The 6,000-nt window shown below is 62.2% G+C and overlaps 1 protein-coding gene across 2 annotated transcripts in view; it reads right to left on the reverse strand.

Moving 5' to 3' along the window:
• The window catches only part of GNB1 (G protein subunit beta 1), a 73,145-nt gene extending 68,628 nt beyond the window's left edge, over nucleotides 1-4,517 (reverse strand). For both annotated transcript variants that reach the window (XM_049775428.1, XM_049775427.1), the window contains exon 1: nucleotides 4,415-4,517. The gene's annotated coding sequence lies outside the window, so the exon portion shown is untranslated. The remainder of the gene's footprint in view (nucleotides 1-4,414) is intronic.
• Nucleotides 4,518-6,000: the final 1,483 nt, after the last annotated feature.

A 6,000-nucleotide genomic window follows, 5' to 3' on the forward strand; every position in this document is an offset into this window, starting at 1 on the left:
TGCTCTCATGAACCTCCAGACCCGCTGGCTGAAGGGGGTTGCAGAGCCACATGGCCTGGGATGGCAGAGAAAGGTCTCTCCATCCATCCATCTCCATCCAGCATCATTAATTATTTAACACTACACTACTGTGCTATCGCTCCGGTCCGGCCTGAACTTATTATTTTTTATTTTTTGGTTTTTGGGTCACACCTGGCAGCACTCAAGGGTTACTCCTGGCTCAATGCTCAGAAATCGCTCCTGGCAGGCTCATTCAGGGGACCCTATGGGATGCTGGGATTCAAACCACTGACCTTCTGCATGGAAGGCAAAAGCCTTACTTCCATGCTATCTCCAGTCCCTGAACTTATTTTTAATTAGGTTAATTTTGGAGTCTCCCAAACAGTGCTCAGAGGACTCCACGGTCACTCCTGGTGACACCTGTGCCCTCTAGGCCAGAGTTTTCAGTATTAGGACAGAGGATGTGGCTGCCCCAGCCCCTGAGCTCCCTACAGGCCCCTCACATTCATCTTTTTTTGGGGGTAGCACACCCAACTGTGCTCAGGAGTTATTCTTGGCTCAGAGCGCATAAATTGCACCTGGTATGCTCGGGGACCATATGGGATGCCGGGAATTAAACCCAGGTCTGTCCCATGTCTGCCGTGTGCAAGGCAAAATGCACTACTGCTGTGCTATCACTCCAGCCCCTCCCCTTTTAACATTCATCTTTATTGTTAGGGAGTTTGGGTCACACCAGGTGGTGCTCCAGGGTTAGTCCTGGTTCTGTGCTCAGGAATTACTTCTGGCAGTGCTGGGACTCCTATGGGGTGCCATGATCGAGGCTGAATCAGTTACATGCGATACGATCTCTCTCCCCCCCCCCCCCCCCCGTGCTATCACACTAGCCCATCACTTTTTTTTTTTTTTGGCCACACTCAGTGCTCACTTCCCTGGCAGTGCCCATGGGAACATATGGGATGCCAGGGATCAAACCCAGGTCGACCACTTGCAAGACAAGCTCCCTCCCCACTGTAGTTCAAGCTCTCTGTTTCCTCTTTAAAGAAATGAGAACTTGGGCCGGAGAGATAGCATGGAGGTAAGGCGTTTGCCTTTCATGCAGGAGGTCATCGGTTCGAATCCCGGCGCCCCATATGGTCCCCTGTGCCTGCCAGGAGCAATTTCTGAGCCTGGAGCCAGGAATAACCCCTGAGCACTGCCAGGTGTGACCCAAAAACAAAAAAAAAAAAAAAAGAAATGAGAACTTGTTTGTTGTTTGGGAGACGCACCTAACAGTGCTCAGGGATCACTCCTAGCTGGGCTCAGGGAACAACAAAGAGTGTTGGAAATCTAATCAAGGGCAGTCACTGGCAAGGAAAATAAATGCCTTGCCTGCTGTACAACCAAGAAACGGTATTTTTAGATTAGCTTTAGGCTAAGGAGGAACTGATGAGTTCCTGGCCCCCTCGTGGGGGACCCTCTTCCCCTCTTCCCTCAGCTGCTTCCCCTGTGGCCTCGGCCCTGTCTCTAGGGCCACCTGGAGTCTTTGGAAGCTATTTGCAGGCTGCAGGGCTGTCACCCTGGCCATCACCTCTGCTCAGGTGCCCCAGAGCCCACAGCCCACTGAGGCTGAGCAGGGGATCCTTTGTCTTCTCTTGGGGTCCCAGTAGCTGAGCCCCTTTATCCTCTCTGCCCTGCATGACCACTCTGGGCTTCTGTCCAGCCCTCCTGCTCCATCTGGACTGGTGGGCCTGGGGGCAGGGCCAGCGCTCCTCAGAGAATCAGCCAGTGACAGGGAGAGGCAGGCCAGAACCAGGGGTGCACCTCTGGGGTGCTGGGAGCAGCTTCTCTTCATACCTTCAGCCAAGGACACGGCCCCCTTCATAGCAGCAGTGCATGCTCCTGGGTTCATGGCCGTTCCCCAGTGTGGGGGTCTAGTGCAAACTGGCATCAGTGCCCCGAAGAGGGGCTTCCAGGCCAAAGGGCAACACATGGTCATGGAGCATCGCTGGGAGGAGACGCTGGGGGCTCCAACACCGACCGTCTGGTGTCACTGCCCTCTCAGGCCATAGCCTGGACTTGCTGGTCTGCCAGGGAAGCACCAGGGGGCTCAAACCCCACAAAAAAAGGGGTGGGGCTGGAGTGGTAGTGCATCAGTAGGGCTTTGCCTTGCACACAGCTAACCTAGGACGAACCCTGGTTCGATCCCCCAGCGTCCCATATGGTCCCCCAAGCCAGGAGCAATATCTGAGCGCATAGCCAGGAGTAACCCCTGAGCGTCACTAAATGTGACCCCAAGCCCCCCCAAAGAGAAGGTAGAGGGGGGTATGGGGAAAATAAAAAAGGCTCCGACCCAGCCCAGCCTGGTAGACGCACATGGGTACTGTGAGGGACAGAGTCAGACCCATGAGGACAAATCCAAGGCAAACCCAGATTAGAGCCCAGCTGAGGGAGGCCTCTGCAGTCCACAAACCTAACCGACAGGGATGGGGGAGGCAGAGGGCAGTGGCAGGAAGAAAGAGGACGTGCAGGGGGGGGGGATTTTGAGGGGCTGTGCAGGGGCGGGGGACGGGGCGCAGGAGGAGACAGGGTCGGCCCTGGTAGGGGGAGGCTGGGACAAGCTTCTTCCACACAGAAGCAGAGAGAAGCCCCACTGGCAGCCGCCCACCAGCGCCCTCTGGGGGCAACTCAGGCAGCGCCGCAAACAGGCACACAGCCGTGCACACACAAATATGCTCAGACACACAGAGACACAAGCACCAACACACTGTTGCACACACAGAGAAAAAACACATGTACACACATACACGTACACAGACAGCGACTCAGACTGCACGGCAGCAAGGTCAGACCCAGCCTGAGTGGCCAGTGAGGCCCTGTGAGGGGGCCCGGCCCTCTCTGGGCCTTGGATGTGATGCCACCTTCCTTCCCCTGCTCTTGGTGCTTCACCCCACTGCGGTGCATCCTGCACACACAGGCACTTTCGCCAGAAGCAGGTCGCAGAACCTTCCCCAGCTCAAGGGCAGCGGGCATGAAGGGGGATCCCCAAACCCAGGTGGGCTTCTGCAGCCGAGCCAGACAAGACCCAGAGTGGCCTCTGTGGGGATGGGGCGCAGGGTATCTGTGGTGTCTGTCACTCATTGACTATCACTAGGGGGTCTTAGCTGTTCTAGGGGAAGAAGACCCGGTGCCTGAAAAAAGGCCCTAGAACCCCAAGAGCCCTGTCCTGCCCTCCACTCGACTCTCCACGCTGTCGCCCCTGGATGCCACCAAGTGCTGTGTGGGGTGGCAGCTGGTGGCCAGGTGGCACGAGGACCACCTCCCTGAGTGGGCACTCTAAGGGCTGAGGGCAGCAGCTGGGTACAAGCAGGACCTGGCATGCTGCCTTTGGTTCCAGCAAGCCTGAGTCCCGAGGGGCCCTGGGCAAACCAGGCCCTGCCGGTCCTGGGAGAAGAGTCTGTCCTGAGAGAGGACACGGGCTGCCCTGGTGTGTCCACAGGCGAGAACACTTGAGGGCTGAGCCTCCAGTTAGGCTCCTGGATCCCGACTCGCCTGCTGCTGACCAGCCTCTGCCCACCAGGACCCACAGTCCTTCAGGGGTCCAGCGGGAGTGGCAGAGCAGACAACAGGGGCACGGGACTGCTGCACCCCGAAGTCCACCTCCTCCCCGGGCTGCTCCAGCCTCTCGTGTGCATGGTGCTGGGCCCAGAGGTGGGAGAAGGTTCCCGCAGGTGCATTTGCGCTGGGCGGCCTGGGAACTCGGGCCCTGACTCGGGCCTGCGAGCCAGGAGCCTCTGGAACTTTCCTTGCGGTGGGGTCGCCGGAACAGCCAGTTCCAGTCGCCCGAGAGGCGCCTCTGGGCCTGTGGCCTTGCCCTGGGCCGGGCCGAGGCTCCGCCAAGTCCCTCCTGGACCTGACAGGGTCTCCCTCTGATGGGCCACTGGACGGGCGCAGGTAGCCTCTCCCCGCCTGGGCACCTGGCTGCTGCGGGCCTCGAGGGCAGCGGGTCCTGCCCGGGGCTGTGGGCGCAGGAGAGGCCCGAAGGCGCTCCCCCTCGCCCGGCCGCGCCAGGCCCCAGTGGGCGCGCTGAGCTCTCCCTGCCCACCGGGCGGCGGCCACTGGCTCCGGGGCAGCCGACGCGACGGAGCCGCACGCAGGAGCAGCAGCAGGGCCCGGGGGCAAGAGCAGGCGGCGCGCCCCTCCGAGCGAGGCCCAGCGCCCAGGCGCGGGGCAGGCAGGCCGAGCCGGGCTCCGAGCCGCCCGGCGGGTCCTCGCTCGCACACACGGGCTGCCCCGCGGCGGGCACCGGGCGCGGAGGAGGGGCGGGAGGGGGCTGGGCGGCGCCCACTTCCCGCGCCACGGCCGCTCCTCCAGGCCCGGCCGGGAGACCCCTCAGCCGGGCCCGGCGCCCCCCGAGCCGGTCGCGCGTGGTACTCACCGGCAGCAGCGGGAGCAGCGGAGCCCGCGGAGGGCGGCGGCCCCGCACTCTCGCTCGGCGGCGCCCGGCACTGCGGCCCGTGGACGGGGAAGCCACGCCCCGCGCCGGAGGGCACGCCCACCTACAGGCCACGCCCATCGGGCGGCGCCGCCCTCTCACGAGCCACGCCCTCGGCGCGATCCCCGCCCCTCCCGCCGGCTCCACCCCTCATCAGCCATAGGCCACACCCACCGTCATGTCCCCGCCCACCGGTCCCGCCCCTAAACTGTCCCCCTGCCCCTCTCCGCCCAAAGATTACGCTCCTCCCCTCCACAGGCCCCGCCCTCTCAAGGCCCCACCCCACAAGCCTCTTCCTCAGCAGTATCCCCGCTCTTCCCTCCCACAAGCCCCGCCCCTCCCAAGGCTCCACCCTCACCAGTTATAGCCACACCCACCGCAATAGCCACGCCCACCGTCCCCCCCCCCGTCCCACATGTCCCGCCCCGAGGCAGTGTCCCCGCCCCTCCTTCCCCTGACCCCTCCCCACGCAGATAGACCTGCCCCTCCCCGCCCGAGGCTCCGCCCCTTCATCCTTTAAATGGCCACGCCCCTTCCATATGAAGCCACGCCCATAAGTCAGACCACGCCCCCGCTAGTCACACCTGTCTGTATTCCCGCTAGGCCCCACCAACCGCTGTGCTTTCTCTCCGGCCCCTGCAGGATTGTCTTAAGGGTCCAGATGCTAGAGCAGTCAAGTAGGGTGAGCTGGTGGGCTGTGCTGGGAGGCAGAGCGGAGGCAAAGCGTAACTTCCCAGGGCTGCTCTTCTCTGCACTGGGTCTCAGCTCCTGCCTGGCCCTCCCGGCTCCCCTCTCCTTTGCAGGGCAGGGCCCAGTTGGCCTGGATGTGATGCACCCTGGAGTGCTCAGGGCTGACTCCTGGCTCTGCATTCAGGGATCACTCCTGGCAGGCTCAGAGGACCCTGTGGGATGCCAGGGATTGAACCCGGGTCAGCTGTGTGCAAGGCCAGGGCCCTCCTCACTGTACTATGCTCCAGTTCCCCAGCAGTGCTTTCTGGTGGGAGCTGCAGGCCAGGGGTGGTCGAGGCCACTCTCCTGCCAGCCAGCCTGTGGGTAGGCCAGGTCCCCAATACCTCCTGCAGTCTGGGCTGCAAGGCTGAGGTTGTGGCTGGGTCCAGTGGACAGGCCATCACATCTGGACAAACCCTGGGCCGGGGACTCAAGGTGGACAGCAGGCTCCTGGGGGCACCAGGGGAGGTCCAGGCAGTGAGCAAAGTGCTGTCAGAGTGACTGGGGCCATTGGCTTGGGCTGGGGGCACAGTGCCCATCCCTGGCCAGCAGGTGGAAGGGCATTCCTCACACCGGCCTTACCTTCCTGAAGAGGCTTCCCAGAGTCTGGGGTCTTGCACCTGTACCCCAGCACTATGTCCGTAGGGGTCACTGTCCCCTCACAAAGAATCATCTGGGCCCGGAATGGCTGACTGGACACAGTCACAGACTATATTAAAGGTCACTGGGCTGGAAGTTCTGGGGGCTGGGTCAGCAAGGGGGTAGGGGCAGTGACGCCCAGAGCTGGGGTTCAGGCTGAC

The sequence above is a fragment of the Suncus etruscus genome, chromosome 6 (assembly GCF_024139225.1).
Source record: "Suncus etruscus isolate mSunEtr1 chromosome 6, mSunEtr1.pri.cur, whole genome shotgun sequence".
Lineage (NCBI taxonomy): Eukaryota > Metazoa > Chordata > Mammalia > Eulipotyphla > Soricidae > Suncus > Suncus etruscus.